Genomic DNA, 23,536 nt, shown 5'->3' with positions numbered 1-23,536 from the left:
AAAAATGCCTCAAAAAATGGCTGTAACTCAAAAAAAATTCTGATAGCAAATGGTTTGAGGGAGAAAAATAAGTTAAAATTTCTATAAATAAATTTCCTGAACCAAAAAACCAAATTTGAAAAAACCGATTTTTGGGTCGAAATTTCCAGGGTATCCCCCAGGGAAATTCTCTAAAAAATGGTTTTAATTTTTTTTTTTAAAACCTATGAGGCTGAGAGAAAAATCGTTCTAATAAAAGTTGTTGGGCCTGAAACGAGCTTTAATTTGCAACTTATTTCACAATCTTATCTATGCCCATTTTCGAGAAAATTCACGAAAACCGATTTTCATTATTTCCCAATTTTCTCTGGAACTGTGAGGAAAATTGGTGTTTTTACTGTTGCATTGGATTTCAAGTAAGGATGCCTAAAGAAAAGCTAGAATCCCTTTTTGCCCTAAATTGCATATTAAAGGAGCTATGGGCGAATCTTTGAAAACAGCCCAAATTCCAGCTCGAAAATTTCCAAAAATCAACATTTTCAAAAAATGAAAAAACAAAATTACCACGAGCTAGAGCATAAAATTATCATCAAGAAACCCTAATAACATTTTTTTCTAAGAGTCATAATAACGGCTCAACAAATTTTTGAAAATTAAAATTCCTCAAAAAATGGCTGTAACTCAAAAACTTGTCACGCTTTATTCCAAAAAGGTGGTGTAGTAGTACTGTGTCGATTTTTATTCCAGGCATTTTTTCTGGTACTTTCCCCCCCCCTCCCTCCCCCAATGAAATTTAAACCAAAATAAAAATGTTTCGTTGAAAGTACACGTCATCCGAGTGACGTAGATACACGAACAAACCCAAAGACGAAAAAGTGAAAGTACCGAGTGTCCGAGAGCGTCGAATCGTGGCCGCTCGGGTATGTTCGGCTAAGAGGGGTGGGGATGGGGGGAGAAAGATCTTAGCAGGCCACGGCAGTCGCTCGGTCAAGTCATTCTCTCGGTGACATTCACCGGAGGCGGATGGGAAATGTAAACGTAGTACTACTAGATTTAGTGTTTGTTATTTTGTTTGTAAGTACTGTTTAATTTATTTCAAGAGCATGCTCTTTTATTTTTTTGTCATTTTGCGTTATAATTATTATTGTAGATACGTTTTCTTTTGACGATTGGATATGCATTTTCTTTAAATTTTTAATTAAAAAAATTTAAATTTCTCTGTTTTGCAATTCGGGGGTTAACTTCAAGGGGTTAAGGGTTGCTTTCTTTTATGGGTTCATTCAAATAAAATTTAAGGGGTGAAGTGCTTTTATTTATTTGTTAAATTCACGCTTAAAAGGAGTTAAAAATTTTGGTTACTTTTGAAAATTTAAATATTACTTTAAAGCGAAAAAAGGATACAAGCTTATACTTAGTGAATTTATTCGCTAAATTCACGCTTTACAAGGGGTTGAAAACTTTTGATTAGGTTTCAAAATTTAAATATTATTTTAAAGGGATAACAACATAATATAAGCTTGTACTTGGTGGATTTATTCGCTAAATTCACATTTAATTAAAAAAATAACTGTCGATCTTTTGTGGCATAACATCCAACTGTTCACCATAAGATCCATGAATTTACCGAACCCAAGGGTGAACCGGTTTATTCATCACATCCTGGTGGACCAAAGAGAACTCAAGGGTTTTAGTACTTGGGAGGGGGAGGTCATGCTGTAATCGCTCTGTACAAAGGGGCTTGGTGGCTAAAGATCCTCCTGATGCTGAATCTCCTTTTGTTCTTTTAAGAGGTTACGTTTCAACGGTTTGGCAGTTATGGAAGTTTATTCGTTAAACTTCCTTCTTAGTGGGGTTTTATTTAAAGTGGATTTATTCGCTAAATTCACATCAAAACAGTCAGAGGGATGTCTAAGGGGGTTAAATTCAAGTTTCAGAAGGGCAAATATAGACATTTAATAAGCAAATTAAGTATCAGTTGTTGTTGATTCTATGAATACATATCCAGTCGTCCAAAGTTGCGCCAATAATATATTTTTTGTACATATTGACACTTACTTTTTAATATGTTTTAAGCATATTATGTAATTGAGTTGATTTACTGTATACTGTTTGTCTAATTTTATTCTTGGTTATTTAAAATTTGACTTAACATGTTACCAATGGGCTTTATACCACTGAAATAATATTATTGACAAAGCACGTAGCCAGTGCACCTTTTCCTTGAAAATTTGACTAAGCATTTACACAATGTGCCTAAACCCCCTTAAATATTGACTAATCACGTAAGCAGTGTGCTTTCACCGTGAAAACTTGACCAGAGGAATGGGTTTTAGTGGGTCGGAGGGTGGCCAACTCCAACCCCACACTACCCTGGACGTTTGACAGGAATCATCCCTGTCCAACGTCCAGGGTGTCTGTTTGCAGATTTCCTAAACCTCTTTAAAAAAAAAAAAAAAAAAAAAACTTAATAGGCCAAATTAAGTTTTACTCAGTTCCAGGGCACCAACTCTTGAAGAAATTGCTGCAATTAGTTAGGATTGTATATATTTGTAATGCCCATACTTAGAACTTGTTTAAATGATTTGTACTGTTGCAACTTTTATGGTTTATATAATTTAAATTGTTTTTCATTTGTATTTATTTATTTTAATTAGGTTTTGGATTGTTACAAGCTACTTAGGCAATTTTTGCTAATATGTAGACTTATGCTGTGATGACATATGTTTTATCCGCTGTTGATCTCGATTTATAATATTGATACACAGTATTTATTGTAAATTGTTTGCTGTAAATGAATAACAAAAAACAAAAGTTCTTTATATTATTTATTATAATAGTCATTACACTATAAACCATACTGACTTACTTCTAGTCAATTGATGCCTAGGAATTAAACACTATTTTGAATAAAGGTTTGTTAAAAGTGGCTGCCAAAAAATAGTAAGGGATATAAAAATTTTGGTGCATTTAAAAGACTAATAAAAAATCATGTACCATAAATTCACAGAGTGGCCAATATAAAAAAAAAGTGATTTTTGGCTTATATCGTTATTCGATAGATGTGGGAACACCGAACAATCTCGCAAAGTGGCGAATCTTTATTCTGTCCCCTTGATAAGTTAATCGATATTTAAGTTTAGGCGTATGTAACAAAATACCAAATATTCGTGCATCAGATTCTTGTATTATGCTTTTATAGTGCAAATTACGATAACAACGTTTATTTGTTATAAAAGCCCAATCGTAATCTCAAATATATTCACCTGTTGTGAGTCGTGCTTGTGTCGATTTACACTGAAAAAAAAAATAAAAAAGTGCATGTGGGGCAAAAGAGCATTGATGCAAAGGGTTTTTAATTTAGAACCAAAAATGTATCTAAAAAAAAAATAAAAAATTGAAAATTTTCAGAGTTAAAGGAATATTTTCAAAAATATGGCAAATTATCGAAGGTGTGTAAGAGGCAAACTGCACCAGTTCCCTTAATTTCCCACCGATTTTCATGAAAATTGCATTGATGCAAAGGGTTTTTAATTTAGAACCAAAAATGTATCTATAAAAAAAATAAAAAATTGGAAATTTTCAGAGTTACAGGGCTACTTTCAAAAATATGACAAATTATTGAAAGTGCCTAACAGGCAAACTGCACCAGTTCCCTTAATTTCCCACCGATTTTCATAAAAATTGCATTGATGCAAAGGGTTTTTAATTTAGAACCAAAAATGTATCTATAAAAAAAATAAAAAATTGGAAATTTCCAGAGTTACAGGAATATTTTCAAAAATATGGCAAATTATCGAAGGTGTGTAAGAGGCAAACTGCACCAGTTCCCTTAATTTCCCACCGATTTTCATGAAAATTGCATGGATGCAAAGGGTTTTTAATTTAGAACCATAAATGTATCTATAAAAAAAATAAAAAATTGGAAATTTCCAGAGTTACAGGAATATTTTCAAAAATATGACAAATTATTGAAGGTGCCTAACAGGTAAACTGCACCAGTTCCCTTAATTTCCCACCGATTTTCATGAAAATTGCATGGATGCAAAGGGTTTTTAATTTAGAACCATAAATGTATCTATAAAAAAAATAAAAAATTGGAAATTTCCAGAGTTACAGGAATATTTTCAAAAATATGGCAAATTATTGAAGGTGTGTCAGAGGCAAACTGCACCAGTTCCCTTAATTTCCCACCGATTTTCATGAAAATTGCATTGATGCAAAGGGTTTTTAATTTAGAACCAAAAATGTATCTATAAAAAAAATAAAAAATTGGAAATTTCCAGAGTTACAGGAATATTTTCAAAAATATGACAAATTATTGAAGGTGCCTAACAGGTAAACTGCACCAGTTCCCTTAATTTCCCACCGATTTTCATGAAAATTGCATTGATGCAAAGGGTTTTTAATTTAGAACCAAAAATGTATCTATAAAAAAAATAAAAAATTGGAAATTTTCAGAGTTACAGGGCTACTTTCAAAAATATGACAAATTATTGAAAGTGCCTAACAGGCAAACTGCACCAGTTCCCTTAATTTCCCACCGATTTTCATAAAAATTGCATTGATGCAAAGGGTTTTTAATTTAGAACCAAAAATGTATCTATAAAAAACATAAAAAATTGGAAATTTCCAGAGTTACAGGAATATTTTCAAAAATATGACAAATTATTGAAGGTGCCTAACAGGCAAACTGCACCAGTTCCCTTAATTTCCCACCAATTTTCATGAAAATTGCATTGATGCAAAGGGTTTCTAATTTAGAACCAAAAATGTATCTATAAAAAAAATAAAAAATTGGAAATTTCCAGAGTTACAGGAATATTTTCAAAAATATGGCAAATTATCGAAGGTGTATAAGAGGCAAACTGCACCAGTTCCCTTAATTTCCCACCGATTTTCATGAAAATTGCATTGATGCAAAGGGTTTTTAATTTAGAACCAAAAATGTATCTATAAAAAAAATAAAAAATTGGAAATTTCCAGAGTTACAGGAATATTTTCAAAAATATGACAAATTATTGAAGGTGCCTAACAGGCAAACTGCACCAGTTCCCTTAATTTCCCACCAATTTTCATGAAAATTGCATTGATGCAAAGGGTTTCTAATTTAGAACCAAAAATGTATCTATAAAAAAAATAAAAAATTGGAAATTTCCAGAGTAACAGGAATATTTTCAAAAATATGGCAAATTATCGAAGGTGTGTAAGAGGCAAACTGCACCAGTTCCCTTAATTTCCCACCGATTTTCATAAAAATTGCATTGATGCAAAGGGTTTTTAATTTAGAACCAAAAATGTATCTATAAAAAAAATAAAAAATTGGAGATTTCCAGAGTTACAGGAATATTTTCAAAAATATGGCAAAATATCGAAGGTGTGTAAGAGGCAAACTGCACCAGTTCCCTTAATTTCCCACCGATTTTCATGAAAATTGCATTGATGCAAAGGGTTTTTAATTTAGAACCAAAAATGTATCTATAAAAAAAATAAAAAATTGGAAATTTTCAGAGTTACAGGGCTACTTTCAAAAATATGACAAATTATTGAAAGTGCCTAACAGGCAAACTGCACCAGTTCCCTTAATTTCCCACCGATTTTCATAAAAATTGCATTGATGCAAAGGGTTTTTAATTTAGAACCAAAAATGTATCTAAAAAAAAAATAAAAAATTGAAAATTTCCAGAGTAACAGGAATATTTTCAAAAATATGGCAAATTATCGAAGGTGTGTAAGAGGCAAACTGCACCAGTTCCCTTAATTTCCCACCAATTTTCATGAAAATTGCATTGATGCAAAGGGTTTCTAATTTAGAACCAAAAATGTATCTATAAAAAAAATAAAAAATTGGAAATTTCTAGAGTTACAGGAATATTTTCAAAAATATGGCAAATTATCAAAGGTGTGTAAGAGGCAAACTGCACCAGTTCCCTTAATTTCCCACCAATTTTCATGAAAATTGCATTGATGCAAAGGGTTTCTAATTTAGAACCAAAAATGTATCTATAAAAAAAATAAAAAATTGGAAATTTCCAGAGTTACAGGAATATTTTCAAAAATATGACAAATTATCAAAGGTGTGTAAGAGGCAAACTGCACCAGTTCCCTTAATTTCCCACCGATTTTCATGAAAATTGCATTGATGCAAAGGGTTTTTAATTTAGAACCAAAAATGTATCTATAAAAAAAATAAAAAATTGGAAATTTCTAGAGTTACAGGAATATTTTCAAAAATATGGCAAATTATCAAAGGTGTGTAAGAGGCAAACTGCACCAGTTCCCTTAATTTCCCACCGATTTTCATGAAAATTGCATTGATGCAAAGGGTTTTTAATTTAGAACCAAAAATGTATCTATAAAAAAAATAAAAAATTGGAAATTTCCAGAGTTACAGGAATATTTTCAAAAATATGGCAAATTATCAAAGGTGTGTAAGAGGCAAACTGCACCAGTTCCCTTAATTTCCCACCGATTTTCATAAAAATTGCATTGATGCAAAGGGTTTTTAATTTAGAACCAAAAATGTATCTATAAAAAAAATAAAAAATTGGAGATTTCCAGAGTTACAGGAATATTTTCAAAAATATGGCAAATTATCGAAGGTGTGTAAGAGGCAAACTGCACCAGTTCCCTTAATTTCCCACCGATTTTCATGAAAATTGCATTGATGCAAAGGGTTTTTAATTTAGAACCAAAAATGTATCTATAAAAAAAATAAAAAATTGGAAATTTTCAGAGTTACAGGGCTACTTTCAAAAATATGACAAATTATTGAAAGTGCCTAACAGGCAAACTGCACCAGTTCCCTTAATTTCCCACCGATTTTCATAAAAATTGCATTGATGCAAAGGGTTTTTAATTTAGAACCAAAAATGTATCTAAAAAAAAAATAAAAAATTGAAAATTTCCAGAGTTACAGGAATATTTTCAAAAATATGGCAAATTATCGAAGGTGTGTAAGAGGCAAACTGCACCAGTTCCCTTAATTTCCCACCAATTTTCATGAAAATTGCATTGATGCAAAGGGTTTCTAATTTAGAACCAAAAATGTATCTATAAAAAAAATAAAAAATTGGAAATTTCCAGAGTTACAGGAATATTTTCAAAAATATGACAAATTATCAAAGGTGTGTAAGAGGCAAACTGCACCAGTTCCCTTAATTTCCCACCGATTTTCATGAAAATTGCATTGATGCAAAGGGTTTTTAATTTAGAACCAAAAATGTATCTATAAAAAAAATAAAAAATTGGAAATTTCTAGAGTTACAGGAATATTTTCAAAAATATGGCAAATTATCAAAGGTGTGTAAGAGGCAAACTGCACCAGTTCCCTTAATTTCCCACCGATTTTCATGAAAATTGCATTGATGCAAAGGGTTTTTAATTTAGAACCAAAAATGTATCTATAAAAAAAATAAAAAATTGGAAATTTCTAGAGTTACAGGAATATTTTCAAAAATATGGCAAATTATCAAAGGTGTGTAAGAGGCAAACTGCACCAGTTCCCTTAATTTCCCACCGATTTTCATGAAAATTGCATTGATGCAAAGGGTTTTTAATTTAGAACCAAAAATGTATCTATAAAAAAAATAAAAAATTGGAAATTTCCAGAGTTACAGGAATATTTTCAAAAATATGACAAATTATCAAAGGTGTGTAAGAGGCAAACTGCACCAGTTCCCTTAATTTCCCACCGATTTTCATGAAAATTGCATGGATGCAAAGGGTTTTTAATTTAGAACCAAAAATGTATCTATAAAAAAAATAAAAAATTGGAAATTTCTAGAGTTACAGGAATATTTTCAAAAATATGGCAAATTATCAAAGGTGTGTAAGAGGCAAACTGCACCAGTTCCCTTAATTTCCCACCGATTTTCATGAAAATTGCATTGATGCAAAGGGTTTTTAATTTAGAACCAAAAATGTATCTATAAAAAAAATAAAAAATTGGAAATTTCCAGAGTTACAGGAATATTTTCAAAAATATGGCAAATTATCAAAGGTGTGTAAGAGGCAAACTGCACCAGTTCCCTTAATTTCCCACCGATTTTCATAAAAATTGCATTGATGCAAAGGGTTTTTAATTTAGAACCAAAAATGTATCTATAAAAAAAATAAAAAATTGGAGATTTCCAGAGTTACAGGAATATTTTCAAAAATATGGCAAATTATCGAAGGTGTGTAAGAGGCAAACTGCACCAGTTCCCTTAATTTCCCACCGATTTTCATGAAAATTGCATTGATGCAAAGGGTTTTTAATTTAGAACCAAAAATGTATCTATAAAAAAAATAAAAAATTGGAAATTTTCAGAGTTACAGGGCTACTTTCAAAAATATGACAAATTATTGAAAGTGCCTAACAGGCAAACTGCACCAGTTCCCTTAATTTCCCACCGATTTTCATAAAAATTGCATTGATGCAAAGGGTTTTTAATTTAGAACCAAAAATGTATCTAAAAAAAAAATAAAAAATTGAAAATTTCCAGAGTTACAGGAATATTTTCAAAAATATGGCAAATTATCGAAGGTGTGTAAGAGGCAAACTGCACCAGTTCCCTTAATTTCCCACCAATTTTCATGAAAATTGCATTGATGCAAAGGGTTTCTAATTTAGAACCAAAAATGTATCTATAAAAAAAATAAAAAATTGGAAATTTCCAGAGTTACAGGAATATTTTCAAAAATATGACAAATTATCAAAGGTGTGTAAGAGGCAAACTGCACCAGTTCCCTTAATTTCCCACCGATTTTCATGAAAATTGCATTGATGCAAAGGGTTTTTAATTTAGAACCAAAAATGTATCTATAAAAAAAATAAAAAATTGGAAATTTCTAGAGTTACAGGAATATTTTCAAAAATATGGCAAATTATCAAAGGTGTGTAAGAGGCAAACTGCACCAGTTCCCTTAATTTCCCACCGATTTTCATGAAAATTGCATTGATGCAAAGGGTTTTTAATTTAGAACCAAAAATGTATCTATAAAAAAAATAAAAAATTGGAAATTTCTAGAGTTACAGGAATATTTTCAAAAATATGGCAAATTATCAAAGGTGTGTAAGAGGCAAACTGCACCAGTTCCCTTAATTTCCCACCGATTTTCATGAAAATTGCATTGATGCAAAGGGTTTTTAATTTAGAACCAAAAATGTATCTATAAAAAAAATAAAAAATTGGAAATTTCCAGAGTTACAGGAATATTTTCAAAAATATGACAAATTATCAAAGGTGTGTAAGAGGCAAACTGCACCAGTTCCCTTAATTTCCCACCGATTTTCATGAAAATTGCATGGATGCAAAGGGTTTTTAATTTAGAACCATAAATGTATCTATAAAAAAAATAAAAAATTGGAAATTTCCAGAGTTACAGGAATATTTTCAAAAATATGGCAAATTATTGAAGGTGTGTCAGAGGCAAACTGCACCAGTTCCCTTAATTTCCCACCGATTTTCATGAAAATTGCATTGATGCAAAGGGTTTTTAATTTAGAACCAAAAATGTATCTATAAAAAAAATAAAAAATTGGAAATTTCCAGAGTTACAGGAATATTTTCAAAAATATGACAAATTATTGAAGGTGCCTAACAGGTAAACTGCACCAGTTCCCTTAATTTCCCACCGATTTTCATGAAAATTGCATTGATGCAAAGGGTTTTTAAGTTAGAACCAAAAATGTATCTATAAAAAAAATAAAAAATTGGAAATTTTCAGAGTTACAGGGCTACTTTCAAAAATATGACAAATTATTGAAAGTGCCTAACAGGCAAACTGCACCAGTTCCCTTAATTTCCCACCGATTTTCATAAAAATTGCATTGATGCAAAGGGTTTTTAATTTAGAACCAAAAATGTATCTATAAAAAACATAAAAAATTGGAAATTTCCAGAGTTACAGGAATATTTTCAAAAATATGACAAATTATTGAAGGTGCCTAACAGGCAAACTGCACCAGTTCCCTTAATTTCCCACCAATTTTCATGAAAATTGCATTGATGCAAAGGGTTTCTAATTTAGAACCAAAAATGTATCTATAAAAAAAATAAAAAATTGGAAATTTCCAGAGTTACAGGAATATTTTCAAAAATATGGCAAATTATCGAAGGTGTATAAGAGGCAAACTGCACCAGTTCCCTTAATTTCCCACCGATTTTCATGAAAATTGCATTGATGCAAAGGGTTTTTAATTTAGAACCAAAAATGTATCTATAAAAAAAATAAAAAATTGGAAATTTCCAGAGTTACAGGAATATTTTCAAAAATATGACAAATTATTGAAGGTGCCTAACAGGCAAACTGCACCAGTTCCCTTAATTTCCCACCAATTTTCATGAAAATTGCATTGATGCAAAGGGTTTCTAATTTAGAACCAAAAATGTATCTATAAAAAAAATAAAAAATTGGAAATTTCCAGAGTTACAGGAATATTTTCAAAAATATGGCAAATTATCGAAGGTGTATAAGAGGCAAACTGCACCAGTTCCCTTAATTTCCCACCGATTTTCATGAAAATTGCATTGATGCAAAGGGTTTTTAATTTAGAACCAAAAATGTATCTATAAAAAAAATAAAAAATTGGAAATTTCCAGAGTTACAGGAATATTTTCAAAAATATGACAAATTATTGAAGGTGCCTAACAGGCAAACTGCACCAGTTCCCTTAATTTCCCACCAATTTTCATGAAAATTGCATTGATGCAAAGGGTTTCTAATTTAGAACCAAAAATGTATCTATAAAAAAAATAAAAAATTGGAAATTTCCAGAGTAACAGGAATATTTTCAAAAATATGGCAAATTATCGAAGGTGTGTAAGAGGCAAACTGCACCAGTTCCCTTAATTTCCCACCGATTTTCATGAAAATTGCATTGATGCAAAGGGTTTTTAATTTAGAACCAAAAATGTATCTATAAAAAAAATAAAAAATTGGAAATTTTCAGAGTTACAGGGCTACTTTCAAAAATATGACAAATTATTGAAAGTGCCTAACAGGCAAACTGCACCAGTTCCCTTAATTTCCCACCGATTTTCATAAAAATTGCATTGATGCAAAGGGTTTTTAATTTAGAACCAAAAATGTATCTAAAAAAAAAATAAAAAATTGAAAATTTCCAGAGTTACAGGAATATTTTCAAAAATATGGCAAATTATCGAAGGTGTGTAAGAGGCAAACTGCACCAGTTCCCTTAATTTCCCACCAATTTTCATGAAAATTGCATTGATGCAAAGGGTTTCTAATTTAGAACCAAAAATGTATCTATAAAAAAAATAAAAAATTGGAAATTTCCAGAGTAACAGGAATATTTTCAAAAATATGGCAAATTATCGAAGGTGTGTAAGAGGCAAACTGCACCAGTTCCCTTAATTTCCCACCGATTTTCATAAAAATTGCATTGATGCAAAGGGTTTTTAATTTAGAACCAAAAATGTATCTATAAAAAAAATAAGAAATTGGAAATTTCCAGAGTTACAGGAATATTTTCAAAAATATGACAAATTATTGAAGGTGCCTAACAGGTAAACTGCACCAGTTCCCTTAATTTCTCACAGATTTTCATGAAAATTGCATGGATGCAAAGGGTTTCTAATTTAGAACCAAAAATGTATCTATAAAAAAAATAAAAAATTGGAAATTTCCAGAGTTACAGGAATATTTTTAAAAATATGGCAAATTATCGAAGGTGTGTAAGAGGCAAACTGCACCAGTTCCCTTAATTTTCCACCGATTTTCATGAAAATTGCATTGATGCAAAGGGTTTTTAATTTAGAACCAAAAATGTATTTATAAAAAAAATAAAAAATTGGAAATTTCCAGAGTTACAGGAATATTTTTAAAAATATGGCAAATTATCGAAGGTGTGTAAGAGGCAAACTGCACCAGTTCCCTTAATTTTCCACCGATTTTCATGAAAATTGCATTGATGCAAAGGGTTTTTAATTTAGAACCAAAAATGTATTTATAAAAAAAATAAAAAATTGGAAATTTCCAGAGTTACAGGAATATTTTTAAAAATATGGCAAATTATCGAAGGTGTGTAAGAGGCAAACTGCACCAGTTCCCTTAATTTTCCACCGATTTTCATGAAAATTGCATTGATGCAAAGGGTTTTTAATTTAGAACCAAAAATGTATCTATAAAAAAAATAAAAAATTGGAAATTTCCAGAGTTACAGGGGTACTTTCAAAAATATGACAAATTATTGAAGGTGTCTAACAGGTAAACTGCACCAGTTCCCTTAATTTCTCACAGATTTTCATGAAAATTGCATTGATGCAAAGGGTTTTTAATTTAGAACCAAAAATGTATCTATAAAAAAAATAAAAAATTGGAAATTTTCAGAGTTACAGGGCTACTTTCAAAAATATGACAAATTATCGAAGGTGTGTAAGAGGCAAACTGCACCAGTTCCCTTAATTTCCCACCGATTTTCATGAAAATTGCATTGATGCAAAGGGTTTTTAATTTAGAACCAAAAATGTATCTATAAAAAAAATAAAAAATTGGAAATTTCCAGAGTTACAGGGCTACTTTCAAAAATATGACAAATTATTGAAAGTGCCTAACAGGCAAACTGCACCAGTTCCCTTAATTTCCCACCGATTTTCATGAAAATTGCATTGATGCAAAGGGTTTTTAATTTAGAACCAAAAATGTATCTAAAAAAAAAATAAAAAATTGAAAATTTCCAGAGTTACAGGAATATTTTCAAAAATATGGCAAATTATCGAAGGTGTGTAAGAGGCAAACTGCACCAGTTCCCTTAATTTCCCACCGATTTTCATAAAAATTGCATTGATGCAAAGGGTTTTTAATTTAGAACCAAAAATGTATCTATAAAAAAAATAAGAAATTGGAAATTTCCAGAGTTACAGGAATATTTTCAAAAATATGACAAATTATTGAAGGTGCCTAACAGGTAAACTGCACCAGTTCCCTTAATTTCTCACAGATTTTCATGAAAATTGCATGGATGCAAAGGGTTTCTAATTTAGAACCAAAAATGTATCTATAAAAAAAATAAAAAATTGGAAATTTCCAGAGTAACAGGAATATTTTCAAAAATATGGCAAATTATCGAAGGTGTGTAAGAGGCAAACTGCACCAGTTCCCTTAATTTCCCACCGATTTTCATAAAAATTGCATTGATGCAAAGGGTTTTTAATTTAGAACCAAAAATGTATCTATAAAAAAAATAAGAAATTGGAAATTTTCAGAGTTACAGGGCTACTTTCAAAAATATGACAAATTATTGAAAGTGCCTAACAGGCAAACTGCACCAGTTCCCTTAATTTCCCACCGATTTTCATAAAAATTGCATGGATGCAAAGGGTTTCTAATTTAGAACCAAAAATGTATCTATAAAAAAAATAAAAAATTGGAAATTTCCAGAGTTACAGGAATATTTTCAAAAATATGACAAATTATTGAAGGTGCCTAACAGGCAAACTGCACCAGTTCCCTTAATTTCCCACCGATTTTCATGAAAATTGCATTGATGCAAAGGGTTTTTAATTTAGAACCAAAAATGTATCTATAAAAAAAATAAAAAATTGGAAATTTTCAGAGTTACAGGGCTACTTTCAAAAATATGACAAATTATTGAAAGTGCCTAACAGGCAAACTGCACCAGTTCCCTTAATTTCCCACCGATTTTCATAAAAATTGCATTGATGCAAAGGGTTTTTAATTTAGAACCAAAAATGTATCTATAAAAAAAATAAAAAATTGGAAATTTTCAGAGTTACAGGGCTACTTTCAAAAATATGACAAATTATTGAAAGTGCCTAACAGGCAAACTGCACCAGTTCCCTTAATTTCCCACCGATTTTCATAAAAATTGCATTGATGCAAAGGGTTTTTAATTTAGAACCAAAAATGTATCTAAAAAAAAAATAAAAAATTGAAAATTTCCAGAGTTACAGGAATATTTTCAAAAATATGGCAAATTATCGAAGGTGTGTAAGAGGCAAACTGCACCAGTTCCCTTAATTTCCCACCAATTTTCATGAAAATTGCATTGATGCAAAGGGTTTCTAATTTAGAACCAAAAATGTATCTATAAAAAAAATAAAAAATTGGAAATTTCCAGAGTAACAGGAATATTTTCAAAAATATGGCAAATTATCGAAGGTGTGTAAGAGGCAAACTGCACCAGTTCCCTTAATTTCCCACCGATTTTCATAAAAATTGCATTGATGCAAAGGGTTTTTAATTTAGAACCAAAAATGTATCTATAAAAAAAATAAGAAATTGGAAATTTCCAGAGTTACAGGAATATTTTCAAAAATATGACAAATTATTGAAGGTGCCTAACAGGTAAACTGCACCAGTTCCCTTAATTTCTCACAGATTTTCATGAAAATTGCATGGATGCAAAGGGTTTCTAATTTAGAACCAAAAATGTATCTATAAAAAAAATAAAAAATTGGAAATTTCCAGAGTAACAGGAATATTTTCAAAAATATGACAAATTATTGAAGGTGCCTAACAGGCAAACTGCACCAGTTCCCTTAATTTCCCACCAATTTTCATGAAAATTGCATTGATGCAAAGGGTTTCTAATTTAGAACCAAAAATGTATCTATAAAAAAAATAAAAAATTGGAAATTTCCAGAGTAACAGGAATATTTTCAAAAATATGGCAAATTATCGAAGGTGTGTAAGAGGCAAACTGCACCAGTTCCCTTAATTTCCCACCGATTTTCATAAAAATTGCATTGATGCAAAGGGTTTTTAATTTAGAACCAAAAATGTATCTATAAAAAAAATAAAAAATTGGAGATTTCCAGAGTTACAGGAATATTTTCAAAAATATGGCAAATTATTGAAAGTGCCTAACAGGCAAACTGCACCAGTTCCCTTAATTTCCCACCGATTTTCATAAAAATTGCATTGATGCAAAGGGTTTTTAATTTAGAACCAAAAATGTATCTAAAAAAAAAATAAAAAATTGAAAATTTCCAGAGTTACAGGAATATTTTCAAAAATATGGCAAATTATCGAAGGTGTGTAAGAGGCAAACTGCACCAGTTCCCTTAATTTCCCACCGATTTTCATGAAAATTGCATTGATGCAAAGGGTTTTTAATTTAGAACCAAAAATGTATCTATAAAAAAAATAAAAAATTGGAAATTTTCAGAGTTACAGGAATATTTTCAAAAATATGGCAAATTATTGAAAGTGCCTAACAGGCAAACTGCACCAGTTCCCTTAATTTCCCACCGATTTTCATAAAAATTGCATTGATGCAAAGGGTTTTTAATTTAGAACCAAAAATGTATCTAAAAAAAAAATAAAAAATTGAAAATTTCCAGAGTTACAGGAATATTTTCAAAAATATGGCAAATTATCGAAGGTGTGTAAGAGGCAAACTGCACCAGTTCCCTTAATTTCCCACCAATTTTCATGAAAATTGCATTGATGCAAAGGGTTTCTAATTTAGAACCAAAAATGTATCTATAAAAAAAATAAGAAATTGGAAATTTCCAGAGTTACAGGAATATTTTCAAAAATATGACAAATTATTGAAGGTGCCTAACAGGTAAACTGCACCAGTTCCCTTAATTTCTCACAGATTTTCATGAAAATTGCATGGATGCAAAGGGTTTCTAATTTAGAACCAAAAATGTATCTATAAAAAAAATAAAAAATTGGAAATTTCCAGAGTTACAGGAATATTTTCAAAAATATGGCAAATTATCGAAGGTGTGTAAGAGGCAAACTGCACCAGTTCCCTTAATTTCCCACCGATTTTCATGAAAATTGCATTGATGCAAAGGGTTTTTAATTTAGAACCAAAAATGTATCTATAAAAAAAATAAAAAATTGGAAATTTCCAGAGTTACAGGGGTACTTTCAAAAATATGACAAATTATTGAAGGTGTCTAACAGGTAAACTGCACCAGTTCCCTTAATTTCTCACAGATTTTCATGAAAATTGCATGGATGCAAAGGGTTTCTAATTTAGAACCAAAAATGTATCTATAAAAAAAATAAAAAATTGGAAATTTCTAGAGTAACAGGAATATTTTCAAAAATATGGCAAATTATCGAAGGTGTGTAAGAGGCAAACTGCACCAGTTTCCTTAATTTCCCACCGATTCTCACGAAAATTGCATTGATGCAAAGGGTTTTTAATTTAAAACAATAAATGTATCCATAAAAAAAAATTAAAAATTGGAAATTTTCAAAGTTAATAAGACAATTTAAATAAACTTATTTCATCAAGCAGACCCGTAATGAATAAAGGGTCCCAATAAGGCTTAATACTTTTGATACCTGGGCAAGCAATTGTTCTCTCTACACAAGGGGAGACTGTGATGTGATTTTGCATAAAATTCATAATAATAATAACAACAATAAAAACAACAACAATAATAAACACAAGAGTAATAAAACAAACAATAATAAAAACATCTCTTTATTCAGCAAATATAATGACCTAAGGAGGCAAAGATTAATTAACTCACCCTCTCCAATCCAGATCCTCAGCCCGACTTCCATATCCAGACTCCTGACCCCACATTCATAGAAATGCCAACAACTGCATTAGTTGATAGAAAATTTAATGTTTCTTAGCAATAAAGAATATTTTCATCTCATCTTATTGCATCTAAAAAGAATTACACATTCAATTTCACAATTCACTTACAAATTTAAGATCTATACTTACAATTTTGCTCATGACCTTCTTAAGAGCAGACATAATCATTAGAATTTGAGCTGGTGAAACCTCTAGAGTATCTGAAGAACAAAAACTATAAGAAATGGGGTTAAATTTAATTTAAAAAACCCAAAATACCTTTTTGCAACTCCCGTTGCTTTGGGGTGTTAGGGTGTATTCACATCTGGGTTCATCCCAGTTTTTGTGGCAGTCCAGACAGCTAGGCGGCGCACTTGCTGTCTACAGGAGCAGCCCTTGCATGGCTGGAATAAATTGTGACTTTTACAGGATATTTATATTTAAAAAATAGTTAAAAACAATTTAAAAAACAGATTATCTATAACTTGTTTCCTAACCGCTCATTTTTAATGTACCAGTGACCAATACATGAGAAAGGCGAGGCCCTGCAGACCAAAAGACCCTCTTAATTTCAGAGAATTCACTATTTTTTTCTTTTAAAACTGCTATAAACTAAGGAAATGCAATAATAAATGGAGAGTGCACCTCAAAGAAAGTATTTATAAAGAACCTTTAGAAGTAACACTATGTTAGCACTAAAAACAAAATGTAAACACTGGAACAATAACAATTTCTAACCTATTTGTGCAGGATCTCGGATGCTCTGGGGGCTTCTTGGTCAACAAACAACAATATTCCCTGAATATTCATTGATTTACAAAATATTTTATAGGAAATCCGGTATATTTTATTAAAAAAGAAACAATTAGGTTATAAACAAAGAGCGAACTATGACAAATGACAAGTGAGACTGTGCCAATTCGATTCGACAGATGAACTTCAACCGTCAAACTGTCAACCGGTTTGGTCGAATTCGCCAACTCCGGCATTGACATATGACAGTAAAGTTCTAGAATAATTTTTTTTCATTTGGAATTTTATAGAATATTTAACTGAAAATAAAAATAAATTATTGAAAAACACTTGTCCAATGCCCAATTGCCCCTTGAAATAAGAAAGAGTCAATAAAAATCGATAATTGGGAAAATATATACTGCGGCGCTGCAGCAGTACGGACACAAAACATTAAATGCCGATAACTCACCGGTAAAAACGAGATGAACCGTGAAAACGCGATCAGAGTACGCGGAAACGACGTACGACGCGATTTCACGACGATTCCCGATTGTTTCGACGCTTTTCCCGGGTTTTTGAAAGAAAAACCGAGACACGATCCCGACCCGACGAATTCCCAACGACGAATGAGGCGTCGAGGCGACGCGGAAATAGCCGAACGTGGCCGATTGCCGACGCTGGAATTCACCGAGCGCAACTCGGTAGTGTGTTATGTTCGATAAATGATTTTTACGACGTTGCCATATCTACGTTTTATTTAATAATTTATAAATTATTTATTATTTTTCCTGGAATAGGGTTGACCTTGAATTTAATTTATATCTATCCGTTCTAACTCACGTTTGGAGGCCCTCAAGGGGGCGGAAATGTTGGGAAAACGTTTCGAAAGATTCGGAAAATTGAATGCAATGAATTTTTTACAGATTTTAGCAGAAATTACATGAAGATGGAGTCTTTTTAGTAGCAAAACTGTATTGCTAAATAATCCAATTTATAAGAAAAGAGTTTTATATCAGGAAGTGTTTGGCCCAAAAAGACGCTTCGTATGCGAAATGCATCCTCAGGGATTGCTTTAAGTGTATTTAGAACAGTTATTAATAAGCTACGTAAGAGAAACTCCAAGGAAATTCTCTAAAAAATGTTTTTTTTTTTTTTTTTGGAGAATCTATGAGGCTGAGAGAAAAATTGGTCTAATAAAAGTTGTTAGGCTTGAGAGGAGCTTTAATTTGCAAAATATTTCACGATCTTATCTATTACCATTTTCGAGAAAATGTATGAAAACCGATTTTCTTTATTTTCAAATTTTCTCTGGAGCTATGAAAAAAACTGGTGTTTTTACTATTGCGTTGGATTCTATGTAAGGATGCCTAAAGAAAAGCCAAAATACCTTTTTGCCCTAAATTGCATATTAAAGGAGCTACGGGGGCCATTCTTTGAAAATAGCCCAAATTTGGAGGGCAGAAATTTCGAAAAATCGAAATTATCAGAAAATAAAAAAAGAAAATTACCACGAGGGAAAGCATTAAATTATCATTAAAAAACCCTTATAAAATTTTTTTCTAAGATTCATATTAACGGCACAAAAATTTTTTGAAATTTGAAATTACTCAAAAATGCCTCAAAAAATGGCTGTAACTCAAAAAAAATTCTGATAGCAAATGGTTTGAGGGAGAAAAATAAGTTAAAATTTCGTTAAATAAATTTCCTGAACCAAAAAACCAAATTTGAAAAAACCGATTTTTGGGTCGAAATTTCCAGGGTATCCCCCAGGGAAATTCTCTAAAAAATGGTTTTAATTTTTTTTCGGAAAACCTATGAGGCTGAGAGAAAAATCGTTCTAATAAAAGTTGTTGGGCCTGAGAGGAGCTTTAATTTGCAAAATATTTCACAATCTTATCTATGCCCATTTTCGAGAAAATTCACGAAAACCGATTTTCATTATTTCCCAATTTTCTCTGAAACTGTGAGGAAAATTGGTGTTTTTACTATTGCATTGAATTGCGTGTAAGAATGCCTAAAGAAAAGCTAGAATCCCTTTTTGCCCTAAATTGCATATTAAAGGAGTTATGGGCGAATCTTTGAAAACAGCCCAAATTCCAGCTCAAAAATTTCCAAAAATTAACATTTTCAAAAAATGAAAAAACAAAATTACCACGGGCTAGAGCATAAAATTATCATCAAGAAACCCTTATAAAATTTTTTTCTAAGATTCATAATAACGGCACAACAAATTTTTGAAAATTAAAATTTCTCAAAACCGCCTCAAAAAATGGCTGTAACTCAAAAACTTGTCACGCTTTATTCCAAAAAGGTGGTGGAGTAGTACTGTGTCAATTTTTATTCCAGGCATTTTTTCTGGTACTCAAATTTTTAATATAATACTAAAATTTAAAAATAGAAAGGATGATTTTTCGTTGTATGTACACGTCATCCGAGTGACGTAGATACACGAACAAACCCGAAGACGAAAAAGTGAAAGTACCGAGTGTCCGAGAGCGTCGAATCGTGGCCGCTCGGGTATGTTCGGCTGAGAGGGGTGGGGATGGGGAGAAAGATCTTAGCAGGCCACGGCAGTCGCTCGGTCAAGTCATTCTCTCGGTGACATTCACCGAAGGCGGATGGGAAATGTAAACGTAGTACTACTAAATTTAGTGTTTGCTGTTATTTAGTTTGTAAGTACTGTTTAATTTATTTTAAGAGCATGCTCTTTTATTTTTTTGTCATTTTGCGTTATAATTATTACTGTTTGAGACGTTTTCTTTTGACGATTGGATATGCATTTGCTTTAAATTATTAAAATTTAAATTTCTCTGTTTTGCAATTAAGGGGTTAAGGGTTGCTTTCTTTTATGGGTTCATTCAAATAAAATTTAAGGGGTGAAGTGCTTTTATTTATTTGTTAAATTCACACTTAATTAAAAAAATAACTGTCGATCTTTTGTGGCATAACATCCAACTGTTCACCATACGATCCATGAATTTACCGAACCCAAGGGTGAACCGGCATATTCATCAAATCCTGGTGGACCAAAGAGAACTTAAGGGTTTCAGTACTTGGGAGGGGGAGGTCATGCCGTAATCGCTCTCTACAAAGGGGCTTGGTGGCTGAAGATCCTCCTGATGCTGAATCTCCTTTTGTTCTTTTAAGAGGTTACGTTTCAACGGTTTGGCAGTTATGGAAGTTTATTCGTTAAAGTTCCTTGTTATAGTGGGGTTTCATTTGGATTTATTTGCTTTATTCACATCAAAACAGTCAGAGGGATGTCTAAGGGGGTTAAATTCAAGTTTCAGAAGGGCAAATATAGAAATTTAATAAGCAAATTAAGTATCAGTTGTTGTTGATTCTATGAATACATATCCAGTCGTCCGCGCCAATAATATATTTTATTGAGTTACATTTTTTGTACATATTGACACTTACTTTTTAATATGTTTTAAGCATATTATGTAATTGAGTTGATTTACTGTATACTGTTTGTCTATTTTTATTCTTGGTAATTTAAAATTTGACTTAACATGTTACCAATGGGCTTTATATCACTGAAATATTATTGACAAAGCACGTAGCCAGCCAGTGCACCTTTTCCTTGAAAATTTGACTAAGCATTTACACAATGTGCCTAAACCCCCTTAAATATTGACTAATCACGTAAGCAGTGTGCTTTAACACCGTGAAAACTTGACCAGAGGAATGGGTTTTAGTGGGTCGGAGGGTGGCCAACTCCAACCCCACACTACCCTGGACGTTTGACAGGAATCATCCCTGTCCAACGTCCAAGGTGTCTGTTTGCAGATTTCCTAAACCTCTTTTAAAAAAAAAAAAAAAAAAAAATACTTAATAAGGCCAAATTAGGTTTTACTCAATTACAGGGCACCAACTCTTGAAGAAATTGCTGCAATTAGTTAGGATTGGTATAAATTTGTGATGCCCATACTAAGAACTTGTTTAAATGATTTGTACTGTTGCAACTTTTATGGTTTATATAATTTAAATTGTTTTTTATTTGTATCTATTTATTTTAATTAGGTTTTGGTTTTAATTAGGATTGTTACAAGCTACTTAGGCAATTTTTACTAATATGTAGACATATGTCTGTATATACTTACTTCTAGTCAATTGATGCCTAGGTATCAAACACTATTTTGAATAAAGGTTCGTTAAAAGTTTAAGTGGCTGCCAAAAAATAGTAAGGGATGTAAAAATTTTGGTGCATTTAAAAGACTAATAAAAAATTATGTACCAATTATTGTATGAAGTTCAATTTCAATTGCTTTATAACCATATTATGCCTTTAAAAGTTTATTTATGCAATTACATTGTAAATTTGTACCATTTTCTTTATAGATACTAAATAAATACACATGATTACTATTGTATTAACAAAAAAAAAATAGGAACAAGGATACCAACCTTGAATCATAATCCAGAAGCTGCTCTCCATCCTGTCGTCTTCTTCGTCCGTAACCCTGGACAAGGGACCCTAAACAGGTACTAGCTTTCCGGGCCAGAAAGCACCTGGAATCTGCAGTAGGCAGGGATCGATTCACTTTCCCTGAATAGACATCTCCGACAAAGATGCCTACCTGCTACCTGAATAAAACCCCGCAATAGTAGAGTCATATAACATCCAATTAATTAGTGTAGTAAATGTGGTAGTAGTCATTAAGTGCTTCGTTTAATGGGGGTTAATTAATTTCGGGATTCGGTTAATTAATTGGTTAATGATAATTAATAAAAGGAGGTTTTTGGATTATTTAAGATTTCCAGTTAGTCTATAAGTTTCAAACAATCTTTTACTTGGTTTATTACGGACAGTAAGTAACTGGGGCATTTTTTCAAACAGACAATAAAGCAGTCTATTTGAGTATTTGTTATTCATTTTGGAGCTGTTTTGGACACAGTTGGGACTCAAAATGATTTTTTTTTTTAGTTTCACTGCGTTCCTGTCTTTTGTTCCTAAGTGAGTGGCCTCCTTCAACACTTTTTTGGGGTTTTCTTTAAAAGTTTTTTATATGTGAATGAAAAAACTGATGTTTCCCTAAAAAAAGACTGTCCAAGAAACCAACTAGGGCCTTAATTTCAATTAGAGATCTTGAGAGGGTTTGACCTTCGAACCTACTAAAAATTAATGCATTTAATCACGTTTAAATATGGCAGAGTAGGTACGGTGGAAATCTGGCATATTTGGATTATTTATTTAAAAAAAAATCCATTAATGGTCTCGTTGTTTCCAAGAAAGAAAATTCCCAACAATTTACTTCCTGGGTGTCAAAGTCCTGTAGCCAAATTAGAGGAACCCAAGCAAAGTGACTGTCTTCTTACAGGATTTCTTCCTCAGATAACTCAAAAAGTAGTGGACCTCCAGGAGAGTAAAATATATCGTTTTATTCAGCAGAAAACCCCTCAAATTTCCCTAAAAACCCAATGAAATTCCCCCAAGTAGTTTTCTAGATATACTCGACCAAAGTTCAAATTTTTTAATGTCAAAGAACGTCTGCACCTAACTCGGTAAAGCCCGGACCTAGAGAGACGTTTCTTACATCAAAACCATCTTCAGGGATTACATTAAGTTGGAGTAAAAGAATTATTAGCAAATTATTTTAAGGATTTTTGTCATGCAAAATTGATGTGAAACTAGGTGGTACTCGTTTTTTTTTCAGTTCCTCTAATTTGGTCGAATTAATAATTATTTATAGTACTGGGACGCCTGGACTACAAGATGAGTGCGTAGGGATTTTCTTAGTACATGCACGCCTGGACTATGGATGTAGAATGAATTCTATAGACTTATAACATTCCTCCATTGATGGACTTCTTTAATTATTAATGAAATACCTGGACTATTATGATCTCCAGTAGTGCAAGAGCCTAGGTTCAATAATCATTAAATTTAGTACCTGGACTATAGGGTTTTGTAGACAGAGTGTGTAAGTCTAATTTTGTCCTATTAATGGATATTTTGTTTAAGACTGATGCGCCTGGACTATCAATAAAGACAGACCTAGTCCAAGGGCATAAATATAATTTTTTGTTAGTATAATTATTGGAAGGTCGGTTTATAGCCATTTTTGAATTTTTAAGAGTGCACCTGGACTATTAAGGATTATAGTCTGAAGATTATAAGGTCTTAATGTGCCTTTCCTATGGGAAATGGAGATTAATGAAATAAGACTTTTTCGTTTGGTGTTTTGTGCTTTACACCTCAGTAAAAGAATTTTTCGATTCGGATAACTTTTTCAAATTTTTGAATTTTTTTGGGTAGTAGTAGGGTCAAAACCCGAAAAATGCCCATAAGTCCGTCCCTGT

At 31.6% G+C, this 23,536-nt stretch overlaps 2 long non-coding RNA genes across 4 annotated transcripts in view; one reads left to right on the top strand and one right to left on the bottom strand.

Annotated features, from left to right (window-relative positions):
- LOC126747275 (uncharacterized) overlaps window positions 1–22,329 on the bottom strand; it is a 49,266-nt gene extending 26,937 nt beyond the window's left edge. The window contains exon 1 of one of the 2 annotated variants that reach the window (XR_007664142.1): window positions 21,641–22,329. This is a non-coding gene — a long non-coding RNA (uncharacterized LOC126747275). The remainder of the gene's footprint in view (window positions 1–21,640) is intronic. The other variant, XR_007664141.1, reaches the window with a different exon arrangement.
- LOC126747276 (uncharacterized) lies at window positions 6,211–9,403 on the top strand. 2 transcript variants are annotated; one of them, XR_007664143.1, is made up of 3 exons: window positions 6,211–6,403; window positions 7,804–7,978; window positions 9,029–9,403. It is a non-coding gene; the product is annotated as an uncharacterized LOC126747276 (long non-coding RNA). The 2 variants fall into 2 exon arrangements; XR_007664144.1 differs by lacking the exon at window positions 9,029–9,403 and adding an exon at window positions 8,854–8,977.
- Window positions 22,330–23,536: the final 1,207 nt, after the last annotated feature.

This window comes from Anthonomus grandis, chromosome 19 (genome assembly GCF_022605725.1).
Source record: "Anthonomus grandis grandis chromosome 19, icAntGran1.3, whole genome shotgun sequence".
NCBI lineage: Eukaryota > Metazoa > Arthropoda > Insecta > Coleoptera > Curculionidae > Anthonomus > Anthonomus grandis.
The sequence above is the reverse complement of the archived record's forward strand: the minus strand, read 5'-3'. Positions and strand labels throughout refer to the sequence as shown.